The 25,302-nt window shown below is 39.2% G+C and overlaps 1 long non-coding RNA gene across 2 annotated transcripts in view; it reads left to right on the top strand.

The window, feature by feature from the left end:
• The window catches only part of LOC112647090 (uncharacterized), a 106,229-nt gene extending 83,477 nt beyond the window's left edge, over window positions 1–22,752 (top strand). Inside the window, exons 3-5 of one of the 2 annotated variants that reach the window (XR_007410850.1) lie at window positions 20,730–20,823; window positions 22,058–22,218; window positions 22,619–22,752. This is a non-coding gene — a long non-coding RNA (uncharacterized LOC112647090). The remainder of the gene's footprint in view (window positions 1–20,729; window positions 20,824–22,057; window positions 22,219–22,618) is intronic. The other variant, XR_004815943.2, reaches the window with a different exon arrangement.
• Window positions 22,753–25,302: the final 2,550 nt, after the last annotated feature.

Below are 25,302 nucleotides of genomic sequence, written 5' to 3' on the forward strand. Positions count from 1 at the left end.
GGTACTAAATATACACTGAAGGAATATTCTAGATGGGATTGGTTTCACAAAAAACAACCAGGCCACAACCAAGGGAGAGGTTGGTGAACCCAGAGTCGTGGAGGGGTTTGGTTTTGTTTTATTATCCCCGAACAAAACATTCTTTACCTGTTCCACCACATCCAGTAATTTCATGAGGATTGGGTGATCATGTTCCCTGACTCTACTTATCAGCAGAGGTCTTCCCGGAAGTCCTGCTTCTCATTTGTGCTGGAGACTGCAGTCTCCCTGGAGCCCCCTTTGGGCTCTTCGCCTGGGTGAAGATGGATGGAGATCAGATCCAGCAGCTGTGGGTGGAGGAGGGTCCAGGAAGCAGGCGCCCAGCGAGCTAATTCATCCAAATTGCAAAACAGAGGCAGGATCTGGGGGAGCTGGATGTGGCCCAAACAGGGTAAGGGGGAGAGATGCCCTTCCATTTCCAGCTCAGATTTCTCCTTTGCCTCTTTTGCTTCATGCTGGCCTGTTCCAGTCCCAAACTGGGTGTCAGGTTCCTTCTCAATCCCTGATGGTATCCTGGTTCCTCAACCAGATCCCACATCTTGGCCTATAAAAGTTATTAACTCCCACCCAATCCCTATCCCTGCCTTTTCACGTTCTATTCATCAGGAAATACTATATAAGCCAAACCACTGTGGTGTTTGGAAGGACCAAACTGGAGTCTACTTTATTTCTGCCCTTTTCTGCTCTGTGACCTTATGTGTGTCATTTTTTTCCCTCGGCTTCATCTTCCGATCTGTGGAATTAGTTGGATGAATTAACCCTAGTGGCAAATAGGTCTGTTTATAAACACTGACTCTGGACCACTGGGCATGGCTTCTTGGATCTCCATGTCAAGAAGGATCCTGAGGTGTGCTGGGGTTCTGGAGAACTAGCACTCCCCTGTGCCTTTATGTTAGTGGTTCTGAAACTCGTGTGCATCTTAGTTCCCTGGAGTGGTTGTTAAAAAGTGCTGGGTCCCAGACATAGAGTTTCTGAATCAGTAGGCCTGAGGTATGGCCCAAGAATTTGCATTTCTAGCAAGTTCCCAGGTGAAGTTAGTGGTCTTGGTCTAGGGGCCACATTTTGGAACCACTACTATAGAATTTAATTTCTTATGGGCTACTTTGGTTTTCTTGAAATGCAAGCTTCATCATTAGCTAGTTGCCACAAAGGCACAGACATAAGGCCCCAAGCTTCTTTAAGGCAGGTTAAGGGAGGTAAGAGAGCTATTAAATAGTACAAGTTGTACATCTGGTCTTTAGAAAAAAAGAAAAAAGAGTAGTCAAGTTATAAGCATGAAATTCTGTGTTTTTCTAGTTCATATTTAACTACCATGGGGAGACAGAAAGAATATGGGCTTCGGAATCAGATACACCAGAGTTGAGATTGTGGTTTGACCTTGGACCAGTTACCAAACTTTTCAGCTTGACTTTATGTAGTGAATTCACTACCTCTTCTGTTTTGTTCACTCTTCCATTCCCAACACCTTATAATCAATAGTCAGAACTATTTTTCTTTCTTTTTTCTTTTTAAGATTTTATTTATTTATTCATGAGAGACACAGAGAGAGAGGAAGAGACACAGGCAGAGGGAGAAGGAGGCTCCATGCAGGGAGCCTGACGTGGGACTCGATCCCAGGACTCCAGGATCACGCCCTGGGCCAAAGGAAGGCGCTAAACTGCTGAGCCACCCAGGCAACCCAGAACTATTTTTCGAATGAATATGCAATGATTTGCAAGAGAGAAATCTACAGATCTTCTACAGAAATTATTTTCTCTTTTTGCCCCCTCAATGTGTAGAAATTAACCAGTTAATTTTAAAATGAGCTTTAAAAAATTTCATCTTTAAGTGTGGAGGACTGGATGTTATATGCCTCTGTGTTACTCAGCTTATCACAGACTCAGCTTTGATTTAAAAAAAAAATGAAGCTTATTTCCTACAGTGACTCTAATCTTGCTCATGAACATCACTCTTGTGCTTGACAATGAGGTGTAGGAGAGAGGGACTAACAGGGAACGTGATCTGTTTTACCTCTTCTGAGTGACTTAGTCTCTTTCTCATACATGTTTGGTCTTCCAGAACTCTCTCTGCCTTCTTCCTCTCTTGGATGGCTCTCTGGGTAAAGAGGTGGCTGTGTGATTCCATTGTGGCCAGGAGAGGACCCCTCACTGGTCCTGTGGCTCAGTGGTTGGTCTGAGCTTGCCTCCAGAACAATTCTCACTGCGGTCTCTTTGGAGCATCACTCAGGCACTCCACAGAGTCCACCCAGAGCCCTGGCCATTTCCCTCTGGTTGCTCACATCAAGTCCTCTGTGGCCTTTTGGTCCTTTTCTTGTGACCCTGGAGCTCTCTTAGGATCCCGGTGTCTCCTCACCTGAGTAAGGGCAATTTCCACATTCCTGTCTGCAGTGTAGCTAGGATACTTATTCATCTCTTAGGTACAGCTACACTCAAAAAAGTCAATATGGTTTCTTCAAAAGAACTCAGAAAGTAAGTTCTAGAAGACCTGTGTTTGAGTCTTTTCATTACCTCTCTTCTGGCTATGGGACTTCGAAGTTTTTATTTAGTTCCCTGCACTTCCATTTCATCTCTACCAAGAGGATTATATAATGATATTAAATAAAGAACTGATATGTTGATTAAAAAATGTTACTTGTAACAAATGTTAGTAAGAGCAGAACTTTGTCCCATTCTTTGGCAGATATTTTTTGAGAAGTTATTAAGTATATTAACTCTAGGGAAATAAAGGATACTAAGATACTGACTTGGTTGTAGCCCTGGGGAGGAGGGAGTGAGGTCCTCATCCACAAACTGTACAGAGAAGCACAGGGCATTGCAGGATATGGAGCACAGACCTGAGAGCCTGTGTTGCCCAGCGTGCCACTTCAGCTCTCAAAGGCTCTGGGGCCTAATATATAATGGGAATAATACCAGCATTGGGAGCATTGGGAGTGCGTGTGTACAGGTGTACATGAAGATACATGAAATTTAAGGGTAGGAGTGTTGTCGGTAGTAAGGAGGGATTCACATAGGCGTTGTAATTAGAATGCTAATTATGATAAATATATTTATCCTTCTTTTCATGAAACTACAGTCATCCTAGAGTTGGAAAAAGGGAAATGATCTTCAGCCAAAACTCAAAGAAAATAAACTTACTCAACTTTTATTTTTTATTTATTTTATTATTATTTTTAAAGATTTTATTTATTTTTTCATGAGAGACCCAGAGAAAGAGGCAGAGACACAGGCAGAGGGAGAAGCAGGCTTAATGATGGAAGCCTGATGTGGGACTCGATCCCAAGACCCCGGCATCATGCCCTGAGCCAAAGGCAGACACTCAGCTGCTGAGCCACCCAGGTGTCCCAATTTACTCAACTTTTAAAAGATGAACACGTAGAACCAAATATGTTTGGCTCTAATCTTGAAAAACAAAAGCTCCTTGAATTTAAGGACTCTGCAGGGAGATCTGGAGTTGTGAGGAGGGCTCTTGAGCTTATTTTTATTTATTTATTTTTTTAATACATTTATTTTTTGTTGGTGTTCAATTTGCCAACATACTTAATGTAAGAAACAGGGAGTATAGAATTGTCAGCTTGTCAATAGAACAAATGCCTTATTTCGTGCAGAACTGCCCACCCTCAAATCTTGACCATACTTTGCAAATGCTGTATTTTATTTGCCGAACTACTCTATCCAGTTTTATGTGAGCCATGGAATATGTAGCAGCAGCAGCATATTTGGTGGAGCACGTATGGTATTTAACCTTGGATACACATAGAATAGTATCACTGTGGAACCAGGAATGAATGTGAAGCATCTGCTGAGCACATCTGAATCTTCAGGACTGAGAGGGTTTCCAAGTTGGAGGAAGTGGCTACTTAGGACCTCAGGAGATCCAGCCCTATGCTGCTGTCTGCGTGTCCCGTCATGATCATAGGATCAGAGATAGTCCCAGCCAGAGGGCAGGGTCAGGGTGGTGAGGGCGCAGGACAAGTATGATCCTTTTTTATTCAGGTGAAATGATGGGAGAAGCCCTATGAGGAGGGCCTACCCTGAGAAGCCCCCATGCTGTGCTGTTTCATTTCACTCTGGATGCAGCTCTGCAGGAGAGCTGTTACTGCTTCTGTTTTCCAGGTGGGAACTGACATGTAAGAGAGAGGAGGCTCAGGGCCACACTACTGACTCTGCAGAGGGTCAAGGTTCAAAGGCAACCAGAGAATGCTGAGGGTATGGTGAATCATTACCATGTCACAAAAGCACGTTAGCAGTTACTAAGAGTAGCAACCGTAACCTACTTGACACCTGAAACAGACCATTTAATACCCCCCGTTGCCCCAAAGTGTCAGTTATTTTAATGCAGTAGGAGATATGAAACAAAACATATAATAATGGTGATGAGAACAGACATGCAGACAATGAAAATTTTAAAAGTTATATTTGGTATACAGTATCCTGGTGATAAAAAAAAACTAAAAAATGAATATCCTAGTGTAAACAAAAATATCACACCTCTCAGTTTGTACCATTTCAGTGTTTTAAATTTTAGATGCAAATAAGAACTCTAAGTGGTCACATAGAATGATGAAATTGAATTAACTCAAGTTTTGTGTTTTTGTCTTCATAGTTACTGTGCTGTTATTGCTTATTTTGAATCTAAAGTTTAAAGACACAGGCTGGACTCAGTGAGATTGAATTGATACCATGAGGATATTACACTTGAAGCAAACACATGTAACTGAGTTTGAGTGTGTTGGAAGTCAGCTGCTTTATGTACATTAGCTCAATCTAATCCTAAACCCAATGAGATAAGCAATGGTATTATTATTACTCCTGTATTATTGATGAGGAAGCCAAGGTTCAGAGGATTCATATGACCTTCCAAGGTCTCAGGGCTAGTGCTTAGATGGGACTGAGCTACGTGGGGTGGGCACCAGGGTCAACTCTCTGAACCACCTCTGTATTAGTCCTCCCGCCTCAGTCTCAGTTACAGGTGTCAACACGCACCCTGCTGCCTGTCACCCCATACAGAAGCCATGGGGGTAAATACGTTGTTAATGATAAAAACTCTCTAGGTAAACTTGAGGATTTATTATTTATTGGTTTGGTTTACTTTCCTATTTTATTTTTACTTAGAGCCCATGAATGTGCAGGCTAAGGAAGATTGGAAACAGCGGTTGGGGCAGATAAAAACTTTCTCTTTCAGAAGAATCTGTCCCTTAATTAATCATGTAATTGATTAGATAGCACTAATTCAAGATCTACTATCCGAAGCACTGTGCTAAAACCTTTAGAAGATAGAGGTATCAGAAATTATAGGACAGGATAACCATTTTATTATTTTTTTAATTTTTAATTTTTTAAATTATTTTAATTCCATTATAGTTAGCAAATAGTATTATGCTAGTTTCAGGTATACAATATAGTGATTGAACAATTCTGTATTTTACTCAGTGCTTATCATAAGTGTACTCTTAATCCCCACCACGCCTTTGTCTCATCCATTCCCCCACCCCCACCCACTTCATCTCTAGTAACCATCAGTTGTTCTCTATAGTTAAGAAAGTTAAGAATATGTTTTTTCCCTGTGTCCATTTGTTTTGCTTCTTAAATTCCACAGATGAAGTGAGATCATACAGTATTTGTTTTTCTCTGATTTATTTTGCTTAGTATTGTACTCTCTAGATTTATCCATGTTGTTGCAAATGGCAAGATTTCAATTTTTTTTGTGACAATAATATTCAGTTTTAAACATATACCACATCTTTATCCATTCCTCATTCGATGGACACTTGGCGCTGCTTCTGTACTTTGGCTATTGGAAATAATGCTGCAATAAACACAGGGGTGCATATATCCTTTTGAATTAGTGTTTTCATATTTTTTGGATAAATATCCAGTATTAGAATTACTGGATCATATGACAATTCTATTTTCAATTTTTTGAGGAACCGCCAGACTGTTTTTCCACAGTGGCTGCACCAGTTTGTATTCCCCACTAACAGTGCACAGTGCACGAGGGTTCCTGTTCTCTACAGCCTCGCCAACATTTGTCGTTTCTTGTGTTGTTGATTTTAGCCATTCTGACAGGTGTGAGGTGATATCTCAGTGTAGCTTTGATTTGCATTTCCTTGGTGATGAGTGATGTTGAGCATCCTTTCATATGTCTGTTGGCCATCTGTATACCTTCTTTGGAGAAATGTCTGTTCAGGTCTTTTACCCATTTTTAATTAGATTATTTGTGGCTTTTGTGTGTGTGTGTGTGTGTGTGTGTGTGTGTGTTGAGTTTTCTAAGTTCTTTATATATTTTGGATACTAACCCCTTAATGGATTACCATTTTAAAACACCATCTGGTTAGCCATGGACAGGACTTTCCTTAATTGAAAGTAAGTGGGTGACACAGAGCTAGGTGAAAACTCCCAATACTGAAATTTAGATTGACAGTTAATTTTTGACCAGAAATTTGGAAACAAGTAAATGCTCAACCCTAAGACTAGATCTCTTCTGTTTCTGAGACCACAGCTGTGGTTGGAGAAGGAGCAGAGGGAGGATTGCTGATGGTAGCATGCAATGGTATATCTTCACAGAAGAGTAGGAGACAATGAGGGCCAGTAGAAGGCCTCTTGTGGGGTGTAAAGTCCCGTGTTCTCTTAGGATCAGAGCATAGGAATAGGAGAAGGTTCCAGTTTAGCTTGCTTTATACTACACCTGGCCTGGGAGCCATGAATGACCAATTTGCTCTTTAGATAACAGTGGTTGGTAATTACACCAGTACTTAAGAGGTCAGAGAAGGCATCAAGGTCAATATACTTTCTTATTGACCAATATCAACAGAAATTCTGTTTGGGTTTTAAAGCACAGATATGTGTCCATGTTCTGATTCTGCCACTTACCTTTTTGAGTCTTTTCTAAGTTTTTGTAACATGGTAATAATAATAATAATATCTTTCTGGTAATCCTCACTTAGTACAGGAATAATAAAAGCATTACCCTCCTTGAGGGGTTAGGAATATTAAGTGTAAGGGTTATAATAATGCATGCCTGCAGTCTTTTACCCGGAAACTTGAGGCCTAAGTGTCTTAAAATTCAAACATTTTTGGAATTTTCAATATTATAAAATACACTCAGCTGGGTCTAGGAAACACCCCATAATGAGATACATGTTTTTTTTTTTTTCCTGAAGCAAAATGTTTGAATTCTTGTTCTATGTGGCATATATAAAGAGAACAAATTGCCTCACATAAATTTAGGGTGAGTTTGCTGCCAAATGAGTTTACTGCTTACAAACAAAATAACGCCTTCAATTTTTCAAAGCTTTTTGAATTTCACGATTGTAGATGAGACCCTGTGGATTTAAGGTAACAATGTCAAAGGGTGGGCATTTCCTGAGTACTCCTTCTCTGCTAGTGCTGGTAGTGCCTGATATGGCTCACTGCAGCTTCACTGTGCATTTGTTCCTGGTCTCCTCATTCCCCATCCCAGGGACTGGGTACAGCCCGTCCAGCTCCACTACTCTGTGGCAACAGTTTACTCCTTCAACATGGCAATGAGGCCAGGCCAAGAGGTTCAGACACTGAAGCTCCTGGAATTCCCCATACCTTGGCTTAAGTGATTCATTACCTCTGCACGAGGCCCAACGCACACTCTGCCAAGTAGATTTCTCACAAAGTTGCTCATCCCTCTTTTCAGCAGTTAGCACCCACACCCAAAGTATAAGCTTTCCCCGACTGGCCTGTGGCCTTCAATTATACTAGCATCACCTTACATCTGCCTTCCCCACTAATCTCCAAGTTCCATGGAGAATCAAGCTCCTTCTCAGACTGGTTCTTTTCCCATTATAGCATTCGCAGCCATTAGCAGGTAGCCCACGTATATTGAATGCATGAGTAAATATAAGTCATAATGCATACAAAGTGGTCAGCACAATCCCCAGGAAACAGTTCTCTAGTACTAGAAATGTGTTTTTCACATTATATCCTTCATCTTCACTCTACAATTCCATAGATGTTTCTTATAATCAATGAGTACAAAGCAAATCCACCTTTGCCAAAGCTACAAACAAAACAGCAGGGCCCTTATGGAGTCACTTGTACTGAGCCCCATGTTGGCAAACTGAGGCTTAAGTAGAGTTTCTGCTTTCCTAGAAATGAAACCTTAAACCAGTCAATCAGGAATCACCTGATCAGAATAGTTAGATAATCTGCCTGATAGACCCCTGCCAGCCCCTAAAGGAAAATAACTTTGCCATAACCAATCTGCTTTTTTGGCCTAGTTTAACTTCCTTGTTCCTGTTCCCTTCTGATAAAAGTCCTTCACTTTGTACAGCTCCTCAGCTCCTTTCTTTGTCTTAGATTGGGTACTATCTGATTTATGAATCATTGAATAAAGATGAAATCTTTAAAATTTACTCAGTTAAATTAACTGTAAGAGCAGACCAGCTATTGCATGTTAGCTGACTTGAGGTATGCAAGTTAACTATAAGAAGAAAACTATTTCCTTCCTCCATAGGGGAGAGCAAGGAGGATACCAAATAAATGGTTTAATGCTGACCCATATACACATATACATCTTTCTGTTCTGATGAACATATTACATTTTTCCCATAATTTAAAAACTTACACTAAATGACTTAAGTTTTTAAAAAATATATATTTTTCGAAAATGCTGAGAAACCAGCTAGTCGTAGATTTCATCATTCACCAAGCCCTTTTCCAAATAATCACACGTCTAGGTTCTCTCCATGAAATGTCTCAGTGTTAATTATGCTTAAAGATCTCTATAACAACATAAATTTAACTAGGTTTTAAAAAGAGACAAAATCTTAAAGAAATATACTAAAATACATATTTTGTCTTTGGATAAATGGATTTCATGTCATTTATGGTTTTGTTAATACTCTTCAAAAATTCTAAATTCCATAAAATTAGCCTATAATATAGCACTGTAATCAGAAAATGATAAAATTTCCATATTATATTTTGAATGTAATATTTGATCACAATTTTCTAAAAAAAAAAATGCTATAGAAACAATCTGGAAGGAAACACAGCAAACTCTTAACAGAGGTTATCCCTGGATATTAAGACTACATGACAGGGAATCCCTGGGTGGCCTGCCTTTGATGCGGGGTGTGATCCTGGAGTCCTGGGATCGAGTTCTGTGTGGGGCTTCCTGCGTGGAGCCTGCTTCTCCCTCTGCCTGTGTCTCTACCTCTTTCTCTGTGTCTCTCATGAATAAATAAATAAAATCTTTTTTTTTTTAAATCTTTTTTTTTTTTAAAAAGGACTACGTGACATTTTCTCTATTTTTCTGAATTTAATCACTTAATAGGATAAATGATTTTTACTTTAAAGTGAAATATACATGGGACATAGGTTTTGCTCGCAAAGATTCCTAGCACAAAGTTGATGATTGAAAGTAGATTGTGGTCGTATAAAAGCCCAGGCTGGGAAGACATTTCACTAAAAGTCAAAATACTTTGGAAAAAATCAGTTTTCCACTTTAAAAAAATTATAGCAAGATCAATTGTCACTCATCTCACAAAGATAATTTTAGAGTGGAAAGTGATTCTGAAGCCAGGAACTTGTGCACTGGGTTATACCAACTGTCTAATTTATTCTCCACTCTGCAAAGTCTACTTTATACATACAAACCTTAAGAAACTGAACAAAAGATGTTTGCTAAAGTCACTTGAGGTAAAATTAATCATTATGCTTTAAAATACAGAAATATCAACTTTAGTTTTTGAGAATTCTTACATAGTTGGTCCTCAGTAAAATATGAAATCCACAGTGTTGTCCTCGAAGCTTTATACTGGTGAGGATACAAATGTGGCATCTGATGGGTAAGGATAGAATCGACAGTTGTATAACTATTATTATATAAATGTTTTCCCTCCTTTCTTTGTCCATCAGAATCCTCTCCTGACTTCAAGACTTGATTCATGTCTTTACCTCTTTAAGAAGCCTCCATGACTATTGTGCTCAAAAGCCTTCACTCTTTCCTGGTACATCATTTAGCATTACTTTTCCCTAGCTCTCATTTGAAAATTATCTTTTTAAAAATTATCCTATATATTTTCTTAAACAATCTTTTCAAATAGTTGCACTCATTGTGATAGAAGATTCTGATCCCCTTGTACAATGACCTTAGTCTTGGAGTGCCTTCTTTTTTACTTTTGTCCTTTCTCAGTCTGCCCATTCCTGACTTCAACTGTTCATATTGCTGTTAAATTCCCTCTATTTTCCCAGCTCTCTTACTTCTGTTGCTCAGCTCCATTTTCCTGGCCACAATGTTGGCTGTCCTCCATTACAATACTGGTTGGCTTCCCTGGCTACTAGTCTGAGAATTCTTGGGCTTCGGACCCCTGTTGAGTTCCATTTCCACTGAGTCCACTTTGGTGCTTGGGTGGGACCAAGAGTAATAGGTCTTGCCTGTGCCAGGATATTGCAAGCCCTTTGGGATATGAGCCTGTGTTTTATATATAAAATACACTACACACACAGGGTATTGAAAAGATATCTGTACCTCTCATGTGTATTGCAGCATTATTCATCACAGCTAAGACATGGAAACAATTAGGTGTTCACTGCTGGATGAATGGATAAAGTAAGTGTGGTATACATATACAATGGAATATTATTCAGCCATAAAAAGAGGGAAATCCTGACATTCATGGCAACAAGGATGAACCTTGAGGGCATTATGTTAAGTTAAATAAGTCAGAGAAAATAAACTATTGCATGATCTCACTTATATATAGGAAATAAAAAAAAAATTGAACTCACAGAAAGAGGACAGATTAATGGTTGCCAAAGACAGGGTTTGGGGAAATGGGTGAAGGTTGTCAAAAGGTGCAAATTTCCAGATATAACATAAGTAAGCCCTATGGATATCATGTACAGCCTGGTGATGGCAGTTAACAATATACTGTTGTATATTTGAAAATTGCTAAGTAGATCTTAAAAGTTCTTATCACAAGAAAAAAATTATGACTATGGGAGGTGATGGATTTTAACTGGATTTACTGTGGTGATCATTTCACAATATGAACATATATCAAACAGTTATGTCATACACCTGAAACTGATATAATGTTAAATGTCAATTAAATCTCAGTAAAACTGGGGGGGGGGGCAAAGTTTTTCTTGTGTCTTAGTTTCCTCATCTGCGTGTGAAAATAAAATTCTCCACATTTGGGTGTTAGAAGGATTAAATAAAATTATGTGCATCTAATACAGTGCCTACTATATAGTAGGTACCTACTAGATGCCATTCCTTTTCTTGTTCCTTTGGGATTATGTATATAGTTCTGCTTACCAAAATTTGGAACGCTGATTCTATGATTCGTTAATAAGTATGTTTGAAATAAAAATTCTGTGGCAAGTAATTTTGGGGAAGACAGAGGTTATGTTAAATTTGAAAGATTTCACATCAAAATCTCTCCAGTGAAATATACCAGCCAAATTTCCCCAAATATATTTGACAGCAGATGTCTGCTTTTCATGAAATGTTTATAAAATCTTGGATTAGGGGATTATGTTGCCAATTTAACTCCTCTTTATGCAGACCTCAAAATAAAGCTTCTATTTTATTGATTGATATCTTAAGATAAATTATTTCTTAAAAAACTCTATTTTTGCAGCCATATACCCATATAAATCAGGATTTCTCAATAATGTGTGGCCAAAACAAAATAGGAAATTAAACTGGATGCTGAGGATGAAATAAAATGAGAGCTTGGGAATTGTAAAATGTAATCTCAGACTTTGTGTGTTTAGAAAAACATCTTTATTGTTCTCAGTTAGTGACTTCATAAAAGTTTAAAGTTATACATTTGAACATAAACTAGATGGAAATTGTTAAATTTTAAAAATTGAATTAAGATTTCACCCTCGGAATGGAGTAGTGACTTGCTGCATATAACAGAACTCTAAAAAAAAATTATAAAACAGGAACCAAAAGCTATGGAGACTGAACAAAGGCAGCAGATTTGAGAGAGGAATTGAAGTGAGATGAGGGAACCAAATAGGATGCATTCCTTGTTTTTCTGTGGCTTTACTTTGAAAGTACAATCATGATAGAGGTGCCACCAAGTGACAAAAATTCTGATAGAAATCCCTGCCATTGTTTTGAACAGATGAACCAGGTGAAAGAGCCCTGGGGTAACCAGAGCCACCAGAGTGTTAGGGCACAACCCTAACAAGGAGAGAGTCAATGAATAAAGAACAGTGCCTCCTGACCAATTGGGATTTATTTCAGGAATGTAAGGTTGGTGTAACATTTGAAAATTAATCATACAACTCATCATAGTAACAAATGAAAGATTTAAAAATATGATAATTCCAATAGATATAAAAAAGGATTTGATAGAATTCAATATTCATAAAACTAGGAATTGGAAGAATCATCATTGACTTGATAGAGGGCATCTTCAAAAACCTGCACATAACATCATAATTAAGATTGAATGCTTTGCCTCTAAAATCAAGAACAAAACAACAATGTTTACTCTTGCTACGTTTATTCAACATTGTGTTTGAGGTTCTGGCCAGGACAAAAAGGCAAGAAAATGAAGGATGGTACTAGTATAGGATAAATATATATGGATCAATGCAATAGAACAAAGGGTGCATAAATAAACTCTTGAATTTAGGCCAGTTGAGTTTTAACAACAGTGCCAAGACTATTCAATGGGAAAAGGAGAGTTAACTCAACAAGTGGGACAACTGGATATCTATATGCTCATACTATACCCAAAAATTAACTCAAAATTGATCATAGACCTAAATGCAAGCACTAAAACTATAAAACTCTTAAATGAAAAATATAGGAATAAATCTTCATGAGATTGATTAGGAAAATCTTAGAATTTCAATGTTTTCCTTACTCAGGAATTATTTACATATGTTAAACTGCATCTATTTAAATTTCATAATCTAATGAATGCTGAAAACTGTATATTCCTGTGAACTACCTCAGCCATGGTGCTAACAAAACATTTACATCATCCCCCATAGATGCCTCATTCTTCTTTGCAGTTCATCCCTTCTTGTACCCCTCCACCCTAGGCAGCCATTGATATTATTTTTGTCCCTATGGATTGATTTGAACTTTATGTAAACGGAATCCTATAGTATGCATTCTCTTGTGTCTATAGTTTCATTCACTTGACATACTGATTTTGAGATTCACCCATGTTGTTGTGTGTCTCAAGAATGCATTCTTTTTAAATTACTTGAGTAAATACTTAGAAGTGAAATGGCTGGAGATTATGGATGGTGTTAAGCATTTTAAAAAACTGCTAAATACTTTTCCAAGGTAGAATTACTATTTTACATTTCCCCCAGCAGTGTTAGAGAATTCCACTTTCTCTATCTCCTCATCAACACTTGGCATTCTTAGTCTGTAATTGTAGCTGTTCTAATTAGTGAGCAGTGGTATCTCATTGTGTTTTTAATTTACATCTCCCTGGTGACTGATAATAATGTGGATTATCTGCATATAGAGCTGAGTGCCATGAGAGAAACACTGACAAAGATTTTGATACTGTTATACTGCCAAACAAACAAAACACACACACAGACAAATAGGCAAAAGACTCCCCAAAACAACAACAAAATTGCCTGTGTTAAAAGGGATTCTGACTATCTGAACTTTAAAGTAATTCCCAAGGGCGCCTGGGTGGCTCATTTGGTTAGACATCTGCCTTCAGCTGTAGGTCACGATGCTGGGGTCCTGGAATCAAGCCCCGCATCAGGGTCCCTGCTGGGCAGAGGGTCTGATTCTCCTTCTCTCTTTGCCGCTCCCTTACTTGTGCTCTCCCTCTGCGTCAAATAAATATATGAAATCTTAAAAAAAAAAAAAATCCCTGAGACCACTAAATTCTATGGGCAGACAGTAGACTAATAAAATAGTCTAGCCCCTCCTGCCCCCTTATCAACCTCAGAACATACTGCCCAAACCTACCTTCAGATGTGACCTAAAAGAATAATGGAAAGGTAATAATCTCCAGGGATCATAGCCAAGGACAATGGGGAACAAAGTACAAGGGATCTTACTCCTCAGGTGTGGAGTCAGGCATGATTTAGGCACATTCCCCACTCCTAAGTAGGGACCTTCAAGATTTCTGCCCAGTAGGATTTCAGATTTACTATGGGACAGTGTCTGCTATGTGTCTCCTTTAGTTTCCTTTTCTAAATGGAATTATTTACTGTGGTTTTTCTATTCTGTTGTATATTGGGTGTGTGGAGGACAGATAATTTGTCTTTATAGTGCAGAGCTCTCTGGATCAAGAGAAGCCACATCTGGACCTAATAAAGACACCATCTTACATAATGCTCTGATGAAGAGATTGCTGCATATCACCCAGTGTTATAGGTTGAACTGTGTCCCTTTAAAATTCATATGCTGAAATTCTAACCCCCAGTACCTCAGAATGTGACTGTATTTGGAGATAAGGTCTTTAAAGAGGTAATTAAGGTAGAATGCGTTCATATAGGTGGGCCCTAATCCAAGATAACTGATATCCTTATAAGAAGAGATTAGAACACAGACTGGCAAGAAGCAAGACCATGTTGAAGGCCTAGGGAGAAGATAACCATCTACAAGCCAAGAAGAGAGGCCTTGAAAGAAACTAAGCCTGGCAACACCTTGATCTGGACTTCTAGCTTCCAGAACTGTGCAAAAATAAATTTCTATTGTTTAAACCACCTAGTCTCTGGTATTTGTTATGGTAGCCCTAGATAACTATCACATCTAGATGCGCTGAACTCTGTGCTTGCTTCAGTGCACTGTTAGACTTTTGGGGTGACTCTATGAAGAAGAGTGTGTGTGTGTGTGTGTGTGTGCAGAAAGCAGAGTAAAGTAAAAATTTTGGCTGACCTTATTAGTCATTAGGACTATTTATTGACATTTCTGGTGCTTTTCTGTATTAATCATCTTTTTCTAGGTTGTATTGCTGTAACACATGACTCCACACTATCAGTGATTTACAACAACAAGAATTTATTTCTCACACATGTTACCTGTTGGCTATAGATAGAACATGGCTCCACTCCATGAAACTTCCTCATTCTAGAATTTGTGCTGCATAAACAGCTCCTACTGAGGATATATCATTCTTGTGACAAATGGACAACAACAAAAACATTCAGATGGCTCTAAATTTTCTGCTCAAATGTGACATGTATCACTTTTGCTTCCATTTCATTGGCTGAGCCTGGTATCAATGAAGTGGGGAAGAACACTTGACCTATAATGACAGTGGGTGGGGACATGTAATCCTTTTACAGAAGGGCAGCAAGTAATTGGTACCAGCAGTACAATCCAAGCACACAGCTTAATCGCACATCAGACCCTTTGAAGCTTACTGCTTACGCAAATTAAATGTGAGTGAATGTTATGTGTGTCGCTTGTGGGAAGAAACCTTTAAAGACCATTGCATAATTTCCACTTTCCTTTCTCCATGCTATGGGGGAACGTTAGGGGTTGCTCAGTATACCTGTATTCCTGATAGAAAGAGTGGAGCAGAGCTCTGGACCAACTCTTGATTGAATAAGAAGCTATTCTTATTCACACTGCGTGCATGCATGCATGTTTCCTCAAGTTACTGAGATTTTAGAGTTGTTTGTTATCATAGCATAACCTAAGTCATTCATTCTGACAAAGGGCCTAAAAGAAGTTGATAACCTGCCTTAAAAAAAAGAAACCACCTGTGTTGTGTGCACAACAGTGATTAGCAATATATGACAATGTGTCTCTCGAGTTCTTTTTATAGCTACAACTGTTCTCCTTTCTGAAAGTGATCCAGACCATTGTGATAATCACTTCCTTCTCTTTGCTGCCCTTTATGGTAGAAGATATCTGAGAAGATTCTTCGCCTATATGGCTTTTGGGAGAACTTACCCTTTTCTTTCTATTTGAGTGATTGTGGTAGCAGTTCCAGGTAATACAGTGTTATTGAAATGAGAAAGGCACACAGAGTTAGGCCAGTGAATTTCTTCTGGGGAATTCCTTCTGGAATCAAGAAAGAATAGGGCTCTTTGTGTGGGTGCATGGACTACACCTGTCAAACTTGGACCTTGATGTGGGCCAGTGTTCACTTTTGTATTATAAGCAGTAGTTGTCTGGAAAGCAGGACACTGTAGGTGTAGGGAGAACAAAGTAGATGCACAGCCGGGATAGAACAAGAAATCAGAAGTATTTGAGTTCCTGAATTCAAATTTACATCATATCTGAAGTGGCCAAAGGTGTGTATCAGGCGTCCACAAAGTAGGGACCCCAGGCCAAATTTGGCCTGCTGCTTGTTTTTGTAAATAAAAGTTTTATTGGAACACAGCCAAATCCATTTGTTTACCTATGGTTGAGTTGAGTAGTTGGCGGAGTTGAGAGTTGCAACAGACACCTTACAGCTTGTAAAGCCTAAAATCTTTACTATCTGACCCTTTGCAGAAAATGTTTGCTGACCTCTGGTATCTATTACCTCATCCTTTAAAAAAGAAGTATTTAAAAAAAATTTACATGTGAGACATATAAATTCATAAACATGTCAAACATAAATGTAAACAATATATATTCATAAATAAATGCCATTTTCATGTGTAGCAGTGCAGAATCAAAAAGATTGTCATGTTAATTATATTTCAATTAAAAAAAAAAGATTGGAGAGCACTGCTACAGGTGATAGTGAGTCCCCAGAAATATTTGATCAAGGCAAGGGCATAGCCAGATTAGCAGGACAACTCTAGTGTCAACTTGAATGCCTATGCAGAAGCAGGGGGTACGTTAATGAACCTGATGTGAGGGTTTTCCAATTCAGACCGAAAAATTGGGTGGAGAAATAGCAGTGAGGATAGAGGGGAGGGGATTCATGCAAGTGACTCCAATGTGGCCTTTCACCTGCGGATGACAGACTCCAGGTTTGGGGGAACAGAGTGTTTGGCTACAAGAAACCATCAATAATGATTTTCGTGATCATCTCCTCTTGGCCCAGATTCCATTCCAACCAAGTTATTAATACACACATTATTCTTCTTAAAGAAATAGAGAAATGCATTCCAGATTGCCAAAGGAAGGAATTCCCTGTGATTTATACTGAAATGTTCCTAGAATTTTTTTTTTCCAATCATCCATCTTCAAGAAATACTAAAGACAAATATTTCATGAATCCAGAGGTGCTTCTGGCCAGCATCTGGAGATGATCTTGAGAATACAAATCTGTTATCATTTTTCACCATGGGCTTCAACTGTCAGAGCATGTAATAAACACAACCAGCCAGAGGGCTGGAGGGAAGCAAAAAGCGTCCAGTTAACCACTGTAGCAGGAGGCAGCAGAAATGAGGGTGTATTTGCCCATACTTTTCCCATACCCACCTTTTGTAGCTCTGCTGCATCCCTTTTCCTAACAAATTTTAAATGCCAATTAGCGACCACTCAGTTGCTGATACTTTCCAAGGGTGTAACATCCTATCACATTGTCACATAGATGGATGATGTCATGCAGTAGAAGAGATGTAGGCTATGAAGTCAATCAGACTTGAGTTTGAGTCTTGATTTTGCCACTTAATATCAGTGACCTTAAAATTTCTTAGCCTTGTTGAACACTATTTCCACATCAGTGAAATGGACTTGCCAATAAAGTGATAATGTAGGTGAAATTGTTAGCACAGCTTTTGGCATAGCCTAAACAAAGAGTTTGTAATTATCAATTCAAAACCATTCTCACATTACCACTACCCATTTATGAGTTGGTTAAATGAACGAAGACAGAAAATACCAATTATTGGTAGGAATATGGAGCAACTGGGATTCTCATATGCTGCTAGTTAGAGTGTCAAATGAGCACAAGCTACTTTGCCAGTACCCACCAAGCTGAACGCCATCCACTAGTCAGCAATTCCACTCCTAGGTATGTGCCCAAAGTAAATGCTTTCAGATGTTCACCAAAAACATCAACCAGAATGTTCAAAGCGGCCCTATTCATAATAGTATCCAAATAGAAAGTACTCAAATCCTCATCATTACTGTAGGTCAGAGCTCAGCAAAACTTTTCTGTGAAAGGCCAGGTAATCAATATTCAAACTGCAAGGACCAAGAGGCAAAAATTACCTTATAATTACTTTACTTCTCTTTGCAGCACCCCAGCAACAGTGCAAAGCAAGAGTGCTGATAAGCTAAGCTTTCTGTTGCAACTGCCTCCCTGCCATTGTAGTGTGAAAGCAGCCATAGGTAATAGGAAAAAGTGAGTGTGGTGTGGCCCAATAAAATGTTATCTATGAACAAAAATGTAGAAGTGCAGAATCAAAAAGATTGTCACGTTAATTATATCTCAATTTAAAAAAAAGATTGGAGAGCACTGCTACAGGTGATAGTGAGTTCCCAGAAATATTTGATCAAGGCAAGGGCATAGCCAGATTAGCTAAAAATGTAAATTTCATGTAATTTTTATGTGCTGTACAGTATTATTCTTTTCTTTTTTGAATTTTTGTCATACTTATTTTTAAAGTTTTTAAAGAAGTATGATTAATATACAATGTTATATTAATTTTAAGTATACAACATATTAATTCAACAATTCTATATCCAGGGGGAGCCCGGGTGGCTCAGCGGTTTAGTGCCGCCTTCAGCCCAGAGCGTGATCCTGGAGACCCGGGATCGAGTCCCACGTCAGGCTCCCTGTATGGAGTCTGCTTCTCCCTCTGCCTGTGTCTCTGCCTCTCCATCTCTGTTTCTCATGAATAAATAAATAAAATCTTAAAAAAAAACCCCAAAACAATTCTATATCTAGTGCTTCATCATGATAAGCATGATCACCATGTTATTACAATATTATTGACTATATTTCCTATACTGTACTTTTCATCTCTGTGACTTTTTTATTTTTAAACTGGAAGTTTAATGGAAATCTATATGTCTTAATACCCTTTATTTCAACACCCTCCCCCCAACACCTAGCAACCATCAGCTTATTCTCTGTATTTGAGAGTCTGGCTTTTTGTTATTCATTTGTTTTGCTTTTCAGATTCCACATATAAGTGAAATGATATGGTATTTGTCTTTCTCTGGCTTATTTCACTTAGCATAACACCCTCTAGGTCCATCCATGTTGTCAATGGCAAGATCTCATTCTTTTTTATGGCTGAGTAACATTCCATTGCATGCACATGTATGTATCACACATCTTCTTCATCCATTCATTATTATGGACACTTGGGTTGCTTCCATATCTTGGCTATTATAAATAATGCTTTTGGCTTTTTAAAAATGTTCAAGAATAGGGGATCCCTGGGTGGCTCAACAATTTAGCGCCTGCCTTTGGCCCAGGGCATGATCCTGGAGTCCCGGGATTGAGTCCCACATTGGGCTCCCTGCATGGAGCCTGCTTTTCCCTCTGCCTGTGTCTCTGCCTCTCTCTCTCTCAGTGTCTCTCATGAATAAATAAATAAAATCTTTAAAAAAATGTTCAAAAATACACAGATCATTCTTACCTTGCAGGCTGTATAGACATATAGGACATGGGCCAAATTTGAATATAGGTTGCCAACCTCTGGTACAGTTTAAAAATTATGTATTCACACAGTGGAATACTACACAACAACAGGTAGATACAACAATATAGATGAATCTCATGAACATAATATCAAGTGAAAGAAGCCAGTTGCAGAAAGTATAGGATTACATTTATATAAATTACAAAAGCAGGTGAAACAAATCTATGATTATGTAAATCTGCATGGTGGTTACTGTATGCGAATTAGGGACAGAGAGACAGAGCAAAGGAGATTTGGGAATGAATAGTTATGGGTGTTTTTTCATTTAGTTTGTTTAAGTTTACAAAATCTAACCAGCCACACACTTCTGTGCACTTTTTTGTATGTATATCATACTTTAAGAAACACTGGGGGGGAAAAAGAAACAAAGTCTCTTCTTTAGTGCAAGCCTCCTTTATTTCACAACTAACCAATTTACAAGTTGCTAGGTGTTCTTCCTCACTTTAGTTATCTTATTTATTACTCCAGAGAATTTGAAATATCTATCCTTTTCTTTAGCAGAAAGAACAGCTAGGGTATAGATAAGAGCTCTGTACTCAGAAATGAAGATCAGAGTTTCACTCCACTGTGTACTGATTGTGTAACTATGGTAAAGCACCTAGTTTTTTAAATTTTTATTTTGTTGTCTGAAAAATGGGAAAATAATTCTGTATATGTGAATTTGGTGTAAAATGCACCTTGATAATGAAGAATTGCTCTGTTTAGCTGTATACCTCTGTACAAATTATCACTACCTATGACATGCTTTCTTAACAACTCACAATTTCAAGTTTAAACACAGCCACCCCCTTCCTTCTTTGCCTCCTGGTCCTCCACTTAGGGAGACAGTACTTAAAATGGTGAGGAACATAGACTGTCAGCTCAAATCGTTACTCTGTCACCTGTCTTGTAGTTTCTCTGTGCCTCAGTTTCCTCATTGGTAAAATATCTACTTTATATTATTGTTCTAGAGGTTGTGGCAGTCAACCTCCAAGATATTCTGGACGACCCCTGTCTCCTGGCCTGGTGTCCATGCCCTGGTGTAATGCTTCCTGCATTATATGAGGTTTGGGCTGTGTGGTGATAAGATATGGCATAAAGGAAGGCAATTCACCTCTGAGATTAGGGTTTGAAAGGCAGTGGCTTCCACATTTGGCAACCTCTCTGTCTTGGATCTGCTGCCAGGTCAGACAACCTTATGGAAAGGCCTTCATGGTGAGGAACTGAGGCCTGACAAGAACCACAGGAATGATCTTGGATGTGGATCCTCCAGTCCCAGGTGAGTTTCAAATTGACTACAACCCTGGCTATCAGCTTCTCTGCAACCTCACAAAAGACTCGGAGTCAAAATGATTTAGCAAGCTGCTTCCAGATTCTTGAACCTCAGAAACTGATAATCAATGACCTTACAACAGTGAATGGTGCCTGATGCATAGTAAGCATGCAATAAATTGTCTTGGGATGTCTGGGTGGCTCAGAGGTTGAGTCTGCCTTTGGCTCTGGGTGTGATCTCTGGCCCCGGGATTGAGTCTCACATTGGGCTCCTTGAGGCAAGCCTGCTTCTCCCTCTGCCCATGTCTCTGCCTCTCTCTCTCTCTCTCTGTGTCTCATGAATAAATAAATAAGGTTCCTTAAAAAATATATATTAACTGTATTTATCATCTGCTCCCTAAAAGCTGGCACTTCCACATCTATCAAGCTCTTTGCTGATGTCAGTGTTTCCTGTTCTGGAAAGTCATTGTCAATGGATCGAGCATGGGCAGTTTCCCTTCCTTTCTGTGGTCCCTTTAAAGATCAAGCATTATTAGGAGGCATCTGTCTGCAGAGCAGTGACAGTGTGGCTGTGGGTTCCTATGGAAACACTTCCTCACCCAGCACTCTTTCTCAAGGGATCTCTCCAGGCTCTGCCTCTCAAAGCCTTGGTGCTGCCTTCTGGTCTTTGTGGCACATCCTATTCTTCAGGTGTCTTTCCTGCTTTCTCAATCTCCTCAGATGTGTTCGTGATTCAGATTCTCCTTCTTTTGGATGTGAATTCTTGTTCCCTTTTGCCATAGGCACCATAGTTGCAGGGTCAGCCATTGAGTCAATTAGTGTTTCTAGAAGTATAGGTGGAGACAGGTTAGGAGTGTAAGAGATTTATTGGGGGTTGGTGTCTGTGAGAGGTAATAGGAAGAGAAGCAGGGGCAGGTAGGGAAAGTCTCAGCCTGTGATGTAGACCTGACACCTGGGAAAGGAAAGGAGGTAAGAAGAAAGACTAGGGCAGGAGAGCTGCAGATCAGGTCTGAAAAGTCACTTGTCCAACAGCTATAGAGCAAAGAGCCTGAAAGAGGAGTCCCAATCCAGGCTGAAATGGAGAGGCTTAGATACATTTTCCATGCTCAGTCAGCAGTGAGGGCTCCCTGGGAATGCTAGGGCTTTGACTTAAAAGCTAAGATGGATCCTAAAGTTGCTAATGGCTAGAGGCTGTCAATTTATTGCTCCTGACAGCTAAATGGCAGATTCTTTCTTGACAGGAGGTCCAAGCGGTGCACTTACATGGCTGCTGCAACCATCTTCATCGCTGTGGCCAGGCCTGGCCTCCTGTGTCCCCTACCTGTGTCAAACACCTGCTTGGAAATGGTATCAACAGGACCTAAATGGAGTGTCAGTGTGAAAAACCAAGGGACTCATAGAGGTGAAATGAGAATTAATTATCTCTCAGGCAACTTGAGGGGACCCAATGGGGTTTGATAGTAATCAATCATGGTTTTCACTCAGCATATACTGAAAGCTCTGTACTGTGCAGGCATTTCCTGGAGGAATCCCAAACTATAGGATCGTAAAATGGGAAAGTACACGAGTGCCCAATTAAGTCTCCCTTTCATGAGCAGAAATGCCTTGTAGAGTACTCCATATAGGTTCACTCTCCTCTTGCGTATCTCCAGTGATGGTGAGCTGAAGTCATCTCTTTGGTTGTGAACAGCTCTACTTGACAGAAGCTTCCTCTTCAGTGGAATTCAGAATGCTCTCACCACCTTTAATTTTTGAAGTCACTTTAATAAAACTTCCTGTTCTCTTGTTTATTAATCCTATAGATATTTGGAGACGGTTGTCATTGTTCCTGAAATACTGTAAGAGAAGAGAGGCTACTGGAGCCTCTGATTCCTCAACTTTACAACAATGGCGTCTGACTGTTCTTGATCACTGTGGTCTCTTTATGACCTAAAAGTCTATGAAGCCATGAAAACTTCATGGAACAATTCTCAAATAAAAGAGAAATCCATATAAATTAAAAGACGATGTGCTTTTTTTGAAGTGTTTGTTGTACATTTCCTCTGGAGCACATTGGGACTCAGGAATAGTGGGACCATCCGCCGAGCCATTGCTCATTTATGTTGAAATAAAACAGGCTCTGGCTAATTAGAAGCATGCTCCTCGAGATGAAACAATACAAGCTTTCCATTTCCCAACCATTAGCAATTCCTGATGTTGACTGGACATGTTAATATAACCCCCACTCTACAACAGGAAAAAAAAAAATAAAGCAGGCATGATGATTCACAGCACAAGAAAGAGTTCTTTATACTTACACTCAACCAGCACACACTAATGCTCTAGGTACTCACTATGCACTGGCCTCTATGATAGGTATTTTCACATATTTTATTAACTTTATTTTATCCTCGCAAGAATATTATGAGGTAGATTTTATTAACTGCACATTTCAAATGAAGAAATATGAGCCTCAGAGCAATCAGGTGATTTGTTCAAGGTTACCTAGCTGATAAGTGGATAAACTAGGACTGTCTGCTACGAAGTCCAGTGCTCTGTTCACTCCACTGGCTACAAGGAAACTTATTAATAAAAAACCATGCCTATGTATGTAGTATGCAACTATTTTAATTCCAGTTGCCCCAGAGGTATACTCTGAAGTTAGGGTTAAGGTGAAAGTAGTTTATTATCAGAGGATAAAGAAATATCAAAAGAGGATGGTAAAGTGAGTCAAAGAAAAGGTAGCAATAAATTATGCATCATCAAACCAGGTATCATTGTGGGCAACTGGAACTAAATTCTGCTGGGGAAATTCTGAAAGTCAGTGCAGAATACAGTAAATCTACCCAAAAGGGATGGGGCTAGGGCTTTTATAAACCAACTCTGTCAGTCATTGGTTGAGATCTTCTTCTAGCAGCTATTAATTACCTGGCACTAACTACCTGCCAAGTAGGTAGACAAAACATGTTTTAGAAGCTTGAGAGAGACCTTACGCAGAGAAATTTGGCATCTGGCAATTAGAGTTTTAGTTGGTATGCACTGAAGTAAAGACAAGAGGATATGGGCAAAGCCCTGATGGCACCTGGTACAATAAGTAATGCCAGAGTCTACACAATCTGTCAACAAACATATCTTGACCACCTACTGTGTGGAATAGCACAGGGTGAACCACACGGATATGGACCTGATTTCATGTGGCTTAGTATCAGAAGGAAGGCAGAAATATGTTATTTTAAATAAATATAAAATAATTAAAATGTACTTTCATGGGTAGGAGAAGCTATAAACCTCACTTAGCTAAGTCTTACTACAAAATAAATAAATAAATAAATAAATAACCAAAAAACTAGAAAGAACCCACAATAAAAACCCTCTCATTCAGTGTTACTCTTTGTCTCCTTTAACCTCTGACTCCTTTCTTTTCTCCTTTTTGGAGCCAAATTTCCTAAAACAGTGAGTTTAGAATCTGCCTTCTCCAGTGAACTATGAGACCCTCTGGAGATGGGCCTTTTTGTTTGTTTGTTTGTTATCTTTAATTGTATTGTGTAGTATTTGACACATAAAAAAAGAACATATGGATTTGAACACCGGCCAAGATGGAGTAAGATCACTCCAGCCTATCTCTCTCACTGATTATTAAGTTTGTCATAAAAACTTATGACAAAATACAAAAGAATACAATTTAAAAAATTTTTTTGGAAAGATTTATTTATTCATGACAGACACAGAGAGAGAGGCAGAGGGAGAAGCAGGCTCCATGCAGGGAGCCTGACGTGGGACTCAATCCCTGGTCTCCAGGATCACGGCCTGGGCTGCAGGCAGCACTAAACCACTGGGCCACTGGGGCTGCCCAATAATACGATTTAAGGACTCCAAACACTAACAACAACAGGCAGATTGAGAGGGAAGTCTGTTGTTGAATAATGATGCATAATTGGGATGAGTTTCAGAGTCTTTTTTCCCTGGTTTCTCCCAGATTTGACCTAAAGGTAGACAGAGTCCTATACTGCAGAGAGGGGACATATAACAAAATTTGGAAAAAATTCCTCTGTGTTATAGCCCGAGGACTGAGAACAGGAGCCTCTTATTACCTGGAGAGTATAGGAGGATATTCTTGCTTTTTTGATGTGGGGCTTCTCCTTGTCCTTCCCTGGTGCCAGCCCCATGACAGGGTGGTCATGGTGAGGACTTCTAAGTCCACTATGGATAAACTGTCTTTCTGGCCAAAGAAACTTGAAAAAGAACCCTCTCTCAAAGAACAGAGGAAATCCCTGTTTTTTACCCTCTTCTTTCCTTAAGGCACTTTGTCTTGAGGGTAGGCACATGTCCATGGACTTTCTCAATAGCATAAGAAGAACTCTGATTTTTTAGCCAGAGGACTCAGAAAGGGAACCCTCTGGTTTCCATAGAAAACAAAGAGTGTGTGGGAAATCATGGTGGAAGAGTTCTGGAAAAGAGGATCCCTGAGTCTGTGTATAAAGCGACACACATCCCTAACTCACCAAAC

Source organism: Canis lupus, chromosome 5 (assembly GCF_003254725.2).
Source record: "Canis lupus dingo isolate Sandy chromosome 5, ASM325472v2, whole genome shotgun sequence".
In the NCBI taxonomy this organism is placed as follows: Eukaryota; Metazoa; Chordata; class Mammalia; order Carnivora; family Canidae; genus Canis; species Canis lupus.